The 16,287-nt window shown below is 47.1% G+C and overlaps 1 protein-coding gene across 18 annotated transcripts in view; it reads left to right on the top strand.

Moving 5' to 3' along the window:
* Nucleotides 1-16,287, top strand: part of TCF4 (transcription factor 4) — a 211,458-nt gene that overhangs the window by 15,494 nt on the left and 179,677 nt on the right. Inside the window, exon 1 of one of the 18 annotated variants that reach the window (XM_048079799.2) lies at nucleotides 5,263-5,319. The exons of the other annotated variants lie outside the window; for them this stretch is intronic. The gene's annotated coding sequence lies outside the window, so the exon portion shown is untranslated. Of the gene's footprint in view, nucleotides 1-5,262; nucleotides 5,320-16,287 lie in introns of those variants that run through there. 18 annotated transcript variants of the gene reach the window in all.

Here is a 16,287-nt window from a genome sequence, read left to right as displayed (position 1 = left end):
TAAACGTGGGGTGGCCTGGGCAGGGGTAGGATGCCAGCCGTGGCACTGGTGCGGTGCACTCGGGGTGGGTTGCAAGCACGCTCTGGAGTTGCTTTGCCATTCTGTTAGTAGCTGGACAATCGTATTTTTCTGCTTAAGCTTCTTCCCTATCCGTTGCTGCCTAGAACACCTACTTCAGCAGGAAATTGAAAGCAAAAATGAAAATGGGTGATCGGCAGAACGTTTTCGAATTTGTGCGTTGAATTTATCAGAGGTGGATTTGAACAATAACAGCGATGAATAAAAATAAAGAAAATTTCAAAAATCACAGAGGCAACGCTAAAGGAAGCCTTAGAGACCCACGCCTCTGACTGGTCTCCCGTTTGTGCTCTGGGGTGAGATCCCAAAAAGGAGCAAGGGGAGCGTCGTGACAGAGGAGGACAGGCTGCGCGGTTGCTCGTGCCCTCGCAGATCGCACCCATCTTCCCTACCGTGACTCCCCTCAGACTGGGATTTTCATCTAACGTGACCATCGAGGATATCAGTGGAGGGGAACAGGCATCTGTGCAGAGCTAGAGAGGCTTTTCCCTTTTTCAGGTAATGGTTTCCGATGGGTTTTGCAAGGCACCCACCTCCTCGTACTGACTGTAAAGAGAGCTTGGTGACCGCACGCCTGCTTTTTAGATGGTTGGAATTAAATGAGATGAATCCAATCTTAAAGGTCCCCTGGGTCTACTTGAATCCTTATTTTTTGTTTTTATTTTTTTTTTTTTTAGGGCACAAAATCCTTCATTCTTATGTCTGAACAATCAAGAGCCCACATCATATAAACTTGAAAACCCTTCTCTTGCTGCAGTGCTCTGTGCTATTATTTATGTATTTATTATATTTATTAAAGACTGCCACTGTGTTTGGTGTTGTGCGTTTCGGAGGGTTAATTGGTTCCAGTTGCAGAGTTAATTGATTTCAGTTGGCTCCCAAGGAGGAGACGTGAAATGGAATTTCTTCTGAGGGTGACGCTTCCCGGGAGGAGGAGACGCCTCCTCTCCCCTTGGCGTGAGGTGTGTTCTGCTTTGTACCTTGGGAGAGGAACAGTTCCCCGCGTTGCCATTTCATCTCGTTCTTAGCAGCGTGTCCTACAAAATGCCTCCTTCCGAGTGGCAGGGTATCTGTGCAGTCCTGAGTGCACATCGCCGTTATTAGCATCTTTTGATTTTCTTCCAACTCAGTGACTAATAGCAACAGATTCCAAATAGTTATTCTGAGACTCTCGATTCAGTCCAAATTCTGCCTTAAAATGGGTTTGCTTACATACAAGAGCTATTTTGCTCTCCTGCATTCATTGTAGCAATTTCAAATTATTTTCGAGTTGAAAAGGGTTTTGATCTTTTTCTAATTTAATCAGAGTTTCCTGAGAGGTCTTCAAGGAAGAACATCTCATTTACCGATCGGTGAAACTGGAAAAGTTCCTTACAGAGGATCAGCAAAAATTCTGGCCGCTTACTGCCTGACGCTGGATTTATGAACCCCGCTGAAACAGTTTTTCTGGTGGATATTCACACTTCTTGTGTCTGGCTCACTCAGAAATACTGCAAATATCGCACTTCTCTTTCTCATTCAAGGCGGCTAATTAATAAATATGAGAAAGTTAAACAACGGTTGGGAGAATGTTATCTGGGCATTGCAACTTGGTAACCTTGACTTTTCTTTGGAGTAATAAAAACTAATAGATAACATGCAGAAGGAAGTGGTGGTGGATTTATATAATCTGTCAGATCCACAACTGGAATAAATCAGCGTAACTCTGCAAACACCCACGAAGTTGTGCCATTTTACCCTATCTGAAGATCTGGCGTTCTGCTGGGAAACTAATAGGATAAGTCTAAAATATCTTTATTTTAGTTTGGGCAGCGGGGAGACTCGTTGCTTTCTGGGAGGAAGACGTGCGACAGCTCTTTAGGTACTTGTGAAGCTGCCGCCTCATACCCTTCCTTTTCATCTTTCATTGTAAAATTAAAGTACACATTTCCTGGTTGCTTATTTGGTTGAAGCCTCCTTCAAGTGCACATTCAATAATTTGTCTTATTCATCTCCTCATCATGCTCATGGTTATGTTACATTCACCTACAGTAAGGATTCAGTGATAGAGGAAGAATGAATATGGATGAATCAATGAATACAAGTGCTGTAAGTGATTTTTAGAGCTGCTCGTATTCAGTTTGACAGTCTCAGATGGAAGACTGTCAAGATCAGGCCTATGTTTTGAATCGTCAAGTGCACTTTATGTGCTTTTTCCCCTGAGCTGGAACCCGGGCTTTTGGGTATTAAGCAACGGGAATTTTCCTGCTGACTTCCCTGTGCAAAGGATTGGGCTCTTTGTCTGCCTGGCTTCTGCAGATTTATACATTTCATTGCCCTACATACTCATGCTAATGAAGGAGATAGGTACAGGAATGGCAAGGCATGATATGAATAGGTGGGCTTGGAAAAGGAGGGTTCCAGTCATTTATTTATTCTTTTGGGCTTGCCCAGAAGAATTATTTTCTCATATACGCTGCTTTAGATTTTGCTGGAAGAAGGCGTTTGCCAGGATTGGAACGGCCAATTGAGAAGTTGTTTCCTTTCAGCGTTTTAAAGTGATTTGGAAATGTTTTTTCTCCACCAGCTCCACATTAATTTGTAATGAAAACTTCTCTTTAAAAGATTCACTGCCGTCCTTATAACTAGTGTGTGCTTTGTATTTCCTTGTCCTACTGTTTGGGTTATAAACATATTTAAAAAAATATATTCACATACACAACATTATCATGATTCGGCTTAAGCATCTGTGGTTATAAGTGCACTTCATTTCACCTAATTAAGTTATTTAGTCATTTACACATTAGCAATGTACTACATATTCCACTTTTACAGGAACTTATTTTAATTATACCCACAGTTCTGTTCTGCTCCATTATAGCCATAGATCAAGCTGAATAATAACCATTCTAAAAGCCATATGCTAAAAGAGATTATAGGTCATTAAGGCCAAATTAAGGTAACATTTCTGATGGTCACAAACAGAAGTCTAACCAACAATTATCTTCTTTCAGGTCTGTAGATACAGTCCTCTATGAGCTTTTAAGATGACAACCAAAGGACAATCTCTGATTCCTAATCGTTGGCATTGGTTTCAGAGGTTGTAATTTCTGAAATTAATAAGGTTTGCTAAGGCATAACAATGTTTGTTTGTTTTTCTCTCTCCGATTCTGGTATTTGCCGGAGGGCCCCAGTGTAAACTTGATCTTCCCAACGTTCAGCTCCTGCGGAGTACCTGCTCCGCGAAGCATCCGCTCGCTCAGCTCCTTCCCGTAGCCGCGCGGCTCGTCAAAGCTCATTTTCACTGGTGTTGGGTTCTACAGCTCTGGGCTTAACTGTCTTCTGCTGAATAGAGTTGAATCTAATTGTCTCAAGATTAATTTTGGCTCGGAGCTTGCACCTAAGAAGCTTACCAGTAATTCCCTTTTGACTGAGCCTCGGTGGTATTTTCCCCTGGAAAGAGCTGAGCTCCAGACGAGCTTCCCGCAGGGAGAGACCTGGTGTCGTGTCTGCTGTGTGCTGCCCACCAAAGAAACGTCCTCCGCCAGTCCCTAGCTTTTGAAGTTAACTTTAAGTGTCATCATCCTCACTGTCCAAATGCAGTCACACGCACACAAAATAATAATAAAGCCCCTTCGTCTACGCTGCAGTCAGCAGCAAATGTTGTGTTGCAAACAGAATTACCTACCCACCACCTGGAATACAGATTCCTGGCCGCCCAGAAGGACGCAGAAAAGCCCTGAGAAAGTGCTTCAGATGGGACAGCGCTCCTTAGAGGTCAGCGATGAGCAGCCCTGTAGGATGAGGAGGGCCCTGCGAAGGCTCGTGGGGGAGTTCAGGCAGGAATGTCGCAGCCACCCCTGCTGCCTTGGGGTCTGGGGGGCTGCGGGCAGGGATAGAGACCCCTCTGGAGCACTGCAGGCTGTCCTGCCTGGCTTGTAAAAGGAGAAAGCATTTATTTTCTTGGGAGAAATGCCAATTTCTAACCAGAAGGCTTTCTTAGCTTACAGACAACACTTTTCAGCAAAATAAACTGGAAACCATTCCCGTCCACATGTTATTGCCTTTCTGCTCTTGGGGGTATCTCAGCAAATTATTTACAATATCCTTACTGGAGTAAAACAACTATTTTAAATATACGTACGTATAAGCAAAAAGAGTTGTCGGTGGTCATATTTAAAATGCTTGGTTGGTGCTTGGTTCAAACCAAGCTCCCGTAAGAAGGTTGAAAAGGAATTACGCTCCTCTCCTGTCCAGTGCCGTGCTGGTGTGTGCTGTAATGGCTCTCCCATCCCCTCGTACGTTGGAGTGCACCGTGCGCGCTGTGAGATATTGTTGCATACGATCCATGAGCAGCCGGGATTCCTGTTGCATCTCACAAGTAGCAGCAGAAAAAAATCCCCTCTCTTATCTAATGGATTTGTTCAAAACAGGTAATCCCGCATTCCTGAGCAGTTTCTCTCCCTAGATAGCTGGCTGGCCGCTCACAGTTAATCATTCCCACGTCCGTGTCTTCGGTTGCCAGCCGTTGGAATTCGTAATATTACACTGCAGAGTGCTTCTTCAGCGTCGGTAGGCATGGGGACGTGTATCAGTGCCATTCATTAGTGTTTGAGAAGGAAGTCGGGACTGGAAGGGAGGCTTTGGACGCGTAGGTCCAGGTGCCGGGTATTGATTAGGTTGTCATGCTCTGTCTGAAAATCGTTAGGGTTTTTGATCCAAACGTTGTCTTGGAATAGCGTTCCAGCATCTCAGTCCTGATGGCCAGAAGTCTTATTGTAATGTTTTGACAAAAATTAAACACGGCCAGTGTATGTTCGCTGGTTCCTGTTCCAGCACTCGGGTAGCATGTTTCCCGTCTCCATCTGTCCCCCTCCCCCAGCGCGAGGCACGTCTCTGCAGGAACGTGCCTTTTTCGATGGGAAGAGCCACCCAGGAGGCATCTCTGCCTCCCAGATGCAGGCAGGCACTTGTCCCGGCTGGCTTTGCCCTGGTCCCATCCCGGGAGGGAGCGGAGCAAGGCCACGACGACAGGTGCCGTCTCCCCTCATGCAGGGGAGCGCCATCCCGCCCATCGCTACAGCTGAGAGCGCCGTGGTGAATTCAGCCTCCCCCGGGGCGTGGAGGCACCCCAGGTGCCGGTGGGCTGCCTAATTGCAGTGATTAAAGCACGGAGGGCTGGGGGGGCCTGGGCTGGGTGCTGGGGATGGCTGCTCGGGTGTGTGGGGCTCTGCGTTGGGTGCTGGCTGCTGCTGCCTGAAGGTAAGAAGGGGCGAGCAGGAGATTTCCGGTGGGATATTTTGGAGAGAACAGCATGGAGACTGGTGTACCCTGTCCTTCATGCTCTTATTCTGTGGGAGTTCAGGGTTTTGCACTGTTTTTTTTTTTTCTTGGGAGCTCTTCCCTTGTGATTTCTGAATTGACTATTTCTGCTCTCCTTTAGTATAGAGAGGTAAGGTGGGGTGTATTCGTGTGTGCGCAAATGCGTCTGTACATCTACGTAGCTGATTTTTGCTGCTTGTTTTCAAAATCTTACTGCTAAAATAAGCTAACTTGCTTACCCAACCTATAGGTTTTGGTGTTTTAAGAGAACTTTATTCACAGGAGATTAAAACCCTTTTCATTATTAGGGCTAAAATAATGGAATCCTGACTCCTGGTTGGAAATAAGCTGATGGCCCAAAATATAGCCCCTGTGGACTTGGTAGGGTGGGATTCCTCTGCTTCTGTGGTGAGAGGCCCCCGGTGCCCCTCTTGTCCCTGTGCCTCACCTGTGCTGCTGCCTTCCTCTAGGGTGAGGCGGGTCCCTGCACCCTGGCACTCGCCGTGGTGCTTGTAGAGGCTCAAGCGATAAAGAAATCTGCCTGGGTATTGGTGATGAGATGCCTAACCGAAGTGTGTGTGTTTTTTTCCCCCCCTTATTTTTCTTCCCAGTAAGTTTTAAGGCTTTCTGTGCTCTCCCGGTTCAGCAAACTAGCACAGTCCTTTTGGTTGCACCAATGCTGTTCGGACTTCTGTCCGCCGGGGGTACTGAGATAAGCGTTGTTTGTGTGTCTGAAGTTCTGTAAACGATAGCGTAAGCAGCTCTTCTGCTGTTAAACCTGCTTTATTGTTCAGGGCTTGAAATGTAACGTGCATGGGATTTTTCCTAAACTGTGGCCCAAATCCTAAGGCCTTCTGCTCAAGGAAGCCTCCCGCTGGCTTCGCTGGGAGAAGGATCGCACCCGTTAGCGATGTAACGTTGAGCTGGGTTCTGCTTGTACACAATGGCTCGAGTTGGGCTTAGCGTGACTGAATTCAGTGGATTTGTGCCAGACCCATGCTCGTGCAACTAAAAAAACTTTTTCTGCGTTTTGTCACAGAACCTGATAAGTAGTACCATGGAATCAGAAGTGCGCACAATGTGCAAAGTCAAACTATATTTAAAGCGCCTTATTCGCAGAGGAACACCTCTAACCTTTCAATATGTGAATAAGATGTCAACCTAGTTCTGTAACTCCACCAGGTTTTGACATGATAATGCATTTGCAGTCGCTTATAGGCTTGCATTGGTGAAGTGCAATAATTTGCCTGTGTTTATTTAAATAGTGCAAACTCTGAATGTTATCACCTTTTTATTTAAGAGAAAAGAGTATGAAGATGACATCATGGGAGCATCATGCTCTTCAAAATGGAACTGTCTATGCATGTATTTTAAAGTGTTCCCTGCTCCTCCTCCTCTCCTTCTTGAAATTGAATTGCAATATCCATGGAGTTAAGACAATCTTTTCCCTTAAACTGAAATTTCTATCTCTATATCTTGTATTTACAAAAACAATTTTAGCTTTCCTTTCTATGTAATTAGTCATCTAAGTAAGTGATTGGGATTTCACAGCGTTATCCGTGAGTTGGAGGTAGATGGCTTTCGTTTCTGAAAACCCGGCCATTGATTTAGCTAGAGGAAATAAAGGTGTGGAATAAATCTGCTTGTTTCAAATAACGAGGGTTTTTTGGTCCCTGAAACAAGCAGAGGAATTGGGATTGAGAAGTGTACATTTTAATTTGAAATTTCAGGAGGACTCCATGGCAACTGTGATATGAAAGGAGCAGGGTCTTTCATGAATCCTTTGGTCTTTAGGTAATCAGGCTTTGTTTACTTGCTTATTTGGTTTTTCGGGGAAAATAGGCCACTGGACTGCCAACTTCTGTGCAGTGGTCTTTCTTCAATGCCTAAATTATTTTGAAATACAAATTTTGTGCTGAGGCAGCCTCGAAAATTCATAAACCCTGCTGCACTCTCGTATGAAAATATGAACTGTGATGGTTTTGTAAGCCAGAGATTAAAATAAAGGAATTATACCGAAATTTTAATGTAACAGTAATTGTGAAAATGGGAAGAAAATGGGCAACTATAAATATATTTTGTGTAGAGGATCAAAAATAACTGTGGAGTGATATGAAAGCAATGTTAACAGTGATATCAGATAAATCTAGTATTTATTCAAGATTTTACTTCTTGCTTCATTCATTGCAGCGTATCATTAATGTTTATTTGGAGTATGAATGCAAGGGACAACTTTACCAGTTTGCTTGTCACACAAGTTGATATCTAAAGAGAAATATCACTGATGGAAAACCAGAAAGACTAAATAGATATACTTGGTCTCACAGGCAGTCCATTAATTTGCTCAAATTAAATATTATCTTTAAATATTGAAAGGTTAAATGTACACTGATAATGGATTTAGACAGCCATTAAGTCATAATTGCTCTCTAATGTAGTTAGCAAAAGACATTATTTGATATAACTTATTGAAAAGGGACTAAAAGCACTGGGATTTTTTTTTTTTTCGCTTGCCCTTTCTCATATAAAAGTCCGAGATTAAATTCCATTTTCATTTAATGCTGTGGGCCCTGCCGGGGTGCTGCGCGGGTGCTGTGCCTCGCTGGGCCTGCTGAGGCCCTGGGGGTCCCTGGGGAGCGCGGGGGCCGCTCCTGCCCCTCGTGGGGTGCTGCAGGGCCCTCGGGGGGCTCCTCCTGGGGCCGATCCCTCAGCTGTGAGGCACGAGGCAGGGTTGAGGGAGCGCGGTCTGGGCTACAGGTGTGTTATGGTCAGCGCGATTTTATTTGGGTTGCGATATAAATATTAGGAGAGCTTCAAAATATTTTTCCGCAAACGTATGTTCGCGTCGCTTCCTGGCCAGGCCAGGTTTCCCGGCCATTGCAGGGCCGTGGGTGCTCCTTGGCACGGTCGTGCTTCACTGAAGGTCTCTTGAGGTCCGTGGGGGCCCAGCCCTCAGCAGGTGCAACTCATGGCTTGCTCTGAAACCTTCTGGGGTGTTTCAGAGGTGACTGCCCTCAGCTGGGGGCCGGCTGGTCTACCTGTGGGACAGCCCTTGGGGAAGGGGCTGGGGCGCTCAGGTGGGGCAGCTGGGGCTTGGCCTTCCTCGTTTGCCTTCATAATTTGAAATGACAAATCACCTTTGCAATTTGTCTCCTTGCACGCAGTCGGTTACCTTTCTTTTTTTTGGGGCAGTGGTAATCTAGAGAGGAAGGATGCTCAGAAAGGTGGGAGCCTCTACAGTGGCTCTGGGTTGAGCCACGGATCTGCCCGTGGCTTGTGAACCCAGTGCTCAGAGATCTTGCAGGACTTTCTGTAATGTCAGGAAGAAAAAGATAAATATCAGTATTTTCTTGGGCAGCGCCTTTGGTTTAAAGCCTGGAAGGGGCTTAATCGTAAGTGGATGTTGTCCTGCAAATGGGATGTTTTTCTTCTCCGGTGATACTTAAGGAGATGGTATCAAGCAGAAAACTTAAAATGAAGGAAAATGCTGCTGTCATCTACTACAGTATTATAGTAGAAGTAAAAAAGTCTCTAGAACGCCGTACTGTGGATTTTTTGCCTTTTTCTTGCAGTCCATGTAAGGTTGATAACGAATCAGGATGTTTTTTGGTTTTCCTGTTCTGAATCTTGGGAGAGTTAAAAAAAAAAAAAAAATGCTGCAGAATGATTCACAGTGAAAAACTTTGAGAAGTCTAAATGAACTGCAAATAATAAGAAGGTTTTGAAATAGTTCTTACTTCTTAAAAATATCCCAAATTGTGGCGCAGCGTGTAACTGTGGTGAGGACGCTGCCTGACCCTTCCTCCCTTGGCTAATGGCAGCAATAAGTACATGGTGACACCGTGAATGGAGAGCACATTTTTAGTGGGTTAGGGGATGCCTATAATAAGCAACGTAATTGAGTTGTCAGTCTTCTGCTCTGTGAGCTAAATCATGGATTTGAACCACTGCAAAGTGCCCTGATTAGATACCTCCGAGTATCTCCTGCGCTCTGGCATGTGCGAGGAAATAGTTCACATTTCTTACCAGTGAAATGACTGAATAAAAGCCCTGTCCTAATGAAGCAGGTATTTCCTTTAAAATGCATCACATGCCTTTTAATTCACATTGCTTTATTCTTTGGCTAGTTTAATTTGGGGGTCAGCTTTTAAAATGGACGAATACCTGAAATGCGTTTTGAAAGTTAACCGTATGTAGTTAATTCTTCCCCATACATTTGTTGTTCTTGCAATATTGGCCAGTTTTTGGAATACTCAGGGTATGTTATTTCTATTAATTAAAATCAACCCAATTATGAAAGGAGGGAAAGCAAACCGACCTGTCTGTGAAACGCTAAAACACCCTGCAAAAGCAATTGAGCTGTGAAAAGATTACACTTCTGTACAGAGAACGCGTTATTTTCTTAATACAGTTTTCAATCCTTGTCCTATGTCTTCCATCACGGCTTGGGAAAAAAGAACAGGGCAGTGATATTGGGTTAAAAATCCCTAATTCCTGTGCAGTGGGTTTCCTGTAGGTCAGTCTGACATGGGTTTTGAAAATCGTGGTCAAAAACGAAGCTCTTTAAAGCTGGGAGCTGTTAGGGCTGGCCTTCTGAATGGGAGGGCTGTTAGTGCTGAGTCCAGACCGTCTAGTGGCTCCCTTCACTCTCGCTGGGTATACTTTGGTAGTTGGGCTTAAGATGAAGTTTCCGGCATGCTTCGGGACCGAAGTGCAGGCTGCGGGCTTACTGCGCACCCGCTTCCCGAAATGCAGCTCACGGTGTGCAGTGGCAGCGTCGCTCCTAGGCCAGCAGTCTGTGGCTTTGTGAGCATCCCCTGAGACAGGTTCCTGCTCCTTTATCCCACCTTATTCCCCTTGGCTAATAAGGAACATCCAAGGTCCTTTTCAGAACAGGTATTTTTTTTGTCCAAGCACTTGTTCTGAGCAAAAACCAAGAAAAAAAATTGTCCTTTTTCCCTGTGGGTCAGCCGCCTCCTTTTCCTGCTGCACTGCTTTTTTTTTTTTAACCAATTCCTGGACCTTTTACCGGATAATCTGCATTAACATGGGGACGCTTCCTGGCACATGGGAGGCGGAGGATGACTCCGCACCCCCGGAGGTGTAAATAGTTTGACAAGTGTGTGCTGTCAGCACGGGGCTGGCGGCCCCCCCGGCCGGCCTGCTCGTCCGGAGGGGCCCGAGATCAGAAGTAGGGCGAAGCGGGTAGGAAATCCTTTTCTTAATGTTGTTTGTCAACATTCGTGTTGTCTTTGTTACGTTTTCTTCAAAATGTTTGGAGAGAAATGTGAAAGCCAGGAAGCAATAATATCGCTGGCCTTCTGCCTTTGTCTGAGAAATGTCTTGCTACGTTTTGTAATGGTTTGCTTCCCTCCATCCCCGTTTTAGACAGACTTTCCCAGGAATCAATGCTGGATTTTTCTGAGTAGGCTGAGAAAAATAGTTCTGGGAAATTCACTGCTTTGACTACGGAGAATTATTGCTTAAAATTCAAAAGAAAAAAGGTTTTAAGGAGTTAGAAGCAAATGAAATCTAGGTTTTATTTATCCGAAAAAATCTTCGCACCGAGGTGGTCTGGTCCTGAGCCGCAACCTCGCTGTGACTGAGCGAGCCCCAAACAAAGAGAAGGAACCTTCCCCAGGAGCTTAAAATTGAAGTATAAACCCAGGGAGAACAGATGGATGGACAGATTGGGGAGCACGAGAAAACAAAGAGACGGCATTGTTCGGCATAAATAGCTGCGGTGGGCTCGTCCCGGCAGCCCGGCCGAACCGGGGGCTGGGGAATAATGCGGGGCTGGTCCCACGGGGACTGGGAGACCGTGAGAGGGATGCGAGGAGGGAGGGTGGCCGAGGGGGTTTTTGGCTGTGTGAGGGGTTGGGAGAGGGTAAAGTGGGGGGAAGGCAGGGCGTAGGGTCAGAGCGGAGGAAGAGGTGGGGAGATGGGTGGTGTGGATTGGTGAGGGCTGGACAAAAAGGGTGTTGGGCTTGGGAAAGAACCGTCCTCGAGACAGGATGAGGGAGAAGAGCAATGAGAACAGGTCGGTCGCCCACTCGTGGGCTGAAGATATGGAAACGTGCGGGGATGGAAAGCAGAGGGGAGGCAGAAGTGTCCCCCTCGGAAGGTGTCTGGCTAGTTGGGAGATGGAGGAGGGACGGGTGGCACCGTGGTTTAGGTGGGGAAGGGGTTGGGTGGGGAGTTGATGAAGGCTGACTGGTTCACTCTGGTGCCCAGGAGTGAATAGGTGTCGCCTACCGAGTGCCTAGTTACTGCTCTGCCAAATGGAGCCGGCAGGTAACGGCCTTGCTTCATGGGCTGATAAGGGGAGGAAGAGAAAGAAAACACCTCCTGAATCCCCAGAAGAGTGGAAATGCAGAGTAAAATGCAGAAGTAAAATAAGAAATCGAGGAAAAAAGCCGGTTGAGGAGTTGTAGAGGCCAGGCACAGAGATGATAAGAAGTGGAAAAAGTGTTATATTGTTCAAATTAAAGAGTAGGGAGGGATAAAAGGTAGGGTTTGGGAAGGGCAAGATGGGGTAGGAAAACTTCAGCATCCTTTTCTGGGCTGCAGAGTGGCAGGGAAGAGCAGGCGTCCCCAAAGGCAGCTTGGTGAAGGACCTGTCTGTGAGAGCTGTGGCATGGATAGGTTGTGAACCCCTGGGACCTTCTTATACCTGCGTGGAGCCCCCCTTTCCCTGTATAACGGTGCTGCTGGGACAGGACCTTTCCCACAGACATGCGTGTTAGGAGTGGCGAGACGAGCAGCGCTGCAAGCCTAGCGTGCTGTCTTCCAGGTAGCGAAAGGTGCCAGTCGGTGCTCGTTCCTCAGATAGGAACCTGCTGCTGCATAGCGATGGGAGGGCTTTGAACAAGGAAGAGAGGAGCCTCTCCATCTGGTATTCTCTGCATTTTACGCTCAGCTCATTTAAAAATGGGAGAAGAATACCTGGGCTGGGTTCCTTCCTGTGGCGGTGCCACGCGCGCCGGCCTCGAACAAGCGGAGCTGATGGCCACGAAGTTTCCTGCTCCGCTTTAGGTGTGCTGTGATTGCTCCTCTCGCTGCTGTATGTCTTTCATCTGGGATTTAAATATCTAATGGCTCTCATCAAACAACATTTAAACTTCCTATGAAATCCTGCAAATGTTCCGTTAGATCGCATTATAAGGAACAATGGATGAAATGAGCTTGAATGGGAGGGCTGTGTTGCAGTCTCGGGGGTTCTGCAGCTGCTGGTGATGACAGTGGAACACTTCAATTGAACTGCAGCCTGGTATTCAGCAGCTCCCTGCCCATTAAACGACGTATAAAAACAGTCTAAATGGTCCGGCACATTTCCTTTTCCACACTATTTTCATCTTAGTCACTGGAGTGTTTCTGCAGAAAATAATTTATTTACTGGGAAGCGAACAAGGAATGTTTTGGTCACTGGGAGCACCAGATGTGGCGTTGGGCTTGTAGCACGAACCGACTTAATTCGACAAGGAGGCCTTTATGCATTGAGGGGGGACCTCACGTGGCCGCCGCGTCGGCTGCCGGTCCCGCGGGAGCAGACCTGGCCTCGGGGGGAGCGGAGCCGTGCCCCCGCTGGCTCGGGCGGCCTCGAGAGCCTTCAGGGGCATTTATTGGTGTTTGTTTATTCGGATGGCGCCCTGTTTGCGTTAGGAGTTTCATGGAGACGCGTTCGGTCGCCCAAGGATATCGCAATCTAGCGTGGACAGATGTCACATCGAGGGAAGAAATCAAGCCGCGGGGGTTGGAGAGCGGTGATGTGATAACGCAGGGGGAGCTGAAGAAGCGTCGCTGGGAAAAAATAGGTTTATTATTAAGAGTGCTATTATGTAGAAGCTGAGTTTTGAATATAGTTGAAATCCTACTGTGAAGTATATTTTAGTCAATAGCAACCACATCCGTGGCCATAGGTAATCGCGCCTCCCCCATCCTCCTTGCAGTTCAGCTGACTTCTAGGTTTTTGCTGCCTTCCAGAGAGATTCACACACCCACTGAAGCCGCTATCATTAAGCAGAAGAAAACAAAGGAAAAGGATCAAAGGCAGCCCCGTGCGTTGTCTCCAGAAATACTCAAATGTCAGCAGCCCCGGCAAGCAAATGCCCTTGTACCCCTTGTGCCCCGGTGCTGTGAGCAGCCCTGCTCTGCTGAATCAGCGAGGAGGACCGGCGAAATTCCTGAAACTGGACTTGTGCTGTCGGGTCTCCCCCAGAGAACTGCAGGGCCTGAGGGTGGAGGGACCCCGAGGAGGCTGGGGTGACGGAGAAGGTTGCTGAAACACCTCCCGCTCCGTCATGCGTAAAGCAGAAGGGTTTTTATCTTCTTTGTTTTCGTACCGCTTATGAAACGTTCATCCACGTTTTCTCAAACCGGTGACTTAACATAATATGCACAGAAAAAAATCCACCTCCTCAATTTCCTGGAGGGCTCCTCCAGTGATAGTGCAGCTCGAGGCACCTTTATCTCGCTGCAGTGAACTGAATGGAAGTGTAATTCAATGCAAGGCAGTAAAAATGAAGTTTGAACGTGCACCAATTCAAAGTTAAATACAAAAACTATGGGTGGCTTGGCTGCTCTTAAAAAGTATTTGGTGGGCTCTTTGAGAAGTCGATAGAAGGCTTCTTGCCCACTTTCTTGGGCAAACACAGGGGTGATACTCTGTGCTCCTAAGGTAACTGGCCTGCTGGAAGCCCCGCGCATAGCACCCGCTCGCCTTCCCTTTGTCTTTGTTTCCTCCCCACTTCTCATCTATGATTGATGGAGATGCTCACTGGGAGTTGTTTCTTGACATCTTTAAAAAAAAAAAAAAACACACACACATCCTAAAAGCATGAAATGCTATGATAGTGTTATGTCTATTTTTGAAAGTAAGGCTGCTAATGTAAAAAATGGTGCTGGTATGCTGGAGTGAATTGTAAAGGCAAGATTATTAAATCCCTGAAAATTGCTAATTTATTATTTTTCTCACCTAATTTTGATTTCTGGTGCATGATTATAGTGACACACATCTTCAAAAGCAAGTGAATTGCTGAGAAATTATTTGCATATTGCTGAAAATTTTTCGAGACTTGAAATTCAACATTTGCCAAAAAAAAAAAAAATCCACCCCTCTGGTTCTCTGCTTTCATTTGAAACCTTCAGAGCTACAAAAGATTGTGAGGAGTTTAACTTTCATTGCTTCCTTGTGCAAGCAAAAGGTGGCCTTGTCTTATGCCTAGTAAGGTTTCTTACCCTGTTAGCTTTGCTCCCATGGGGAACGCGTTTGGGTTCCCATTGCTGCACGCTGCGTGTTGGAAGCTCTAGCACCTTCATACATGGAAAGATTTAAGTAAAAACGAACCAGCACAAACATATATTGAAAAGAGTACTGGGAACGGGATCGTGCCATGTGTAGTTCTAGGAAAATCGGTGGGATTTGCTCGTGGGATTTGTTTGGTTTCCTTTGGGTGGGCTTGCGGGTGGGCACCAGCACCGGCCAGCAGGAGCTGGACCCTTCCAGCAGCGAGGGTCGCCATCCCCTTGGACAGGGAAGGGGCTGATATATCCCGCTTCTCTTGGGGTTTGTGCTGAGGCCCTGGCCGGCGCCATCAAAAACGTGTGCGCGCGTGGTGGGAGACGTGTGCCCAGTCCCCAGGAGCGATGGGAACCATCGTGGGGGCATGGCTGGGCGCACCTGAGTCTGGCGCGGCTCCAGGCTTCGGCAGATGTGAAAAGGGCCCAGATTAGTAACACGGCTTGCTTTTTTTTTTTGTGAACGCCCACCTGAGCGCACCTCGCTCTTTGTGTGCGGGAGATAATTGAATCAACGCGTTCATTCGGGGCTGCCTCGCTCCCGTTCCCCGTAACGGCGTGGGATCAGGCTCTGACAGCCGGATTTGTGCGGGCTTTGGGTGCCTGGGCTCGCGGACAGGTACCTAATAGGATTTTAAGAAGCACAGAGACATCTAGCCAACGCTGAGAATCAGGTACCAGGCACTCGGGAAAATCCTGCTAAGCGCCTCTCTGCACCTTTAAATGCCCTTCAGCTGTCTTGCTCCGAAAGCCAAATCCGGGGAAAAAAACAAATGAAATCAGTGGCAAAACTGACCTTAGTGTGCAAGCAATAAAGCAGCTGAGGATAGGGGAAACCACGATCCCTTGGATTTTTATTCATATATGAAACAAGCCTGAGACTTGTTAATTTTGCTTAAGTGCCATGGCAACATACAGATCTGTTTTGCAGCTTATGAAATGTATTTTTGGAACTACTGACTCACACGCTTGCATATTTCTGCTGCTCTAGGCGAACGTAGTTCCTTTTGCTTTCGTGCGGCGCTCAGCTCGAGATCAGCCTCGCTGCCGCCCTGTGCCGGGGCTGCAGAGGAGGGCAGTGTCCCTGGGCTGGGTCCCCTGGGGGGGCCGCGTCCTGCCACCACGGTGCGAGTGCTGGTGGGCATGGGGCCCTTTTTCCAGGGGCACGAGCCTTTGTCCCCGTGTCTGGGGCTGGCTGGGCGCTGGGTGACTGGAGCTGGCGGCGAAGAACATTTAATTCATGTTTTGTCGATTCATATTTTATCAGCTCAAGAGGCTGGCACGTAAGACGATGCAAATTACCAGGTTTCCAGGCCCTCTGAATGTATGGAGACCATAGATGGGGTGGCTCATGTGCCAGTGAGGTGACCCCACAACAGCCCACTGGGGCTGGTGCCTTTCGTCCTGCTCCCACTGCGAAAGCTCAGGAGAAGTTCCTGCCCTCAAATACTTGCCCGCGAGGTTTTATTGCGGTCTCTGTGCTTCTTCCTGCTGCTGTGCTGCCATCCTGCTGGAGAACTTCTCTGCTGCCCTGAATCGGAGGCCATAGGGCTGCCCTTGTCCATAAAAACTGAAGGACCTCGGTTCCTGGGTTGGACCTTGCCAGGCTGT

Source organism: Anser cygnoides, chromosome Z, assembly GCF_040182565.1.
Source record: "Anser cygnoides isolate HZ-2024a breed goose chromosome Z, Taihu_goose_T2T_genome, whole genome shotgun sequence".
NCBI lineage: Eukaryota > Metazoa > Chordata > Aves > Anseriformes > Anatidae > Anser > Anser cygnoides.
Note: the sequence above shows the minus strand (reverse complement) of the source record. Positions and strands in the feature narration are given on the sequence as shown.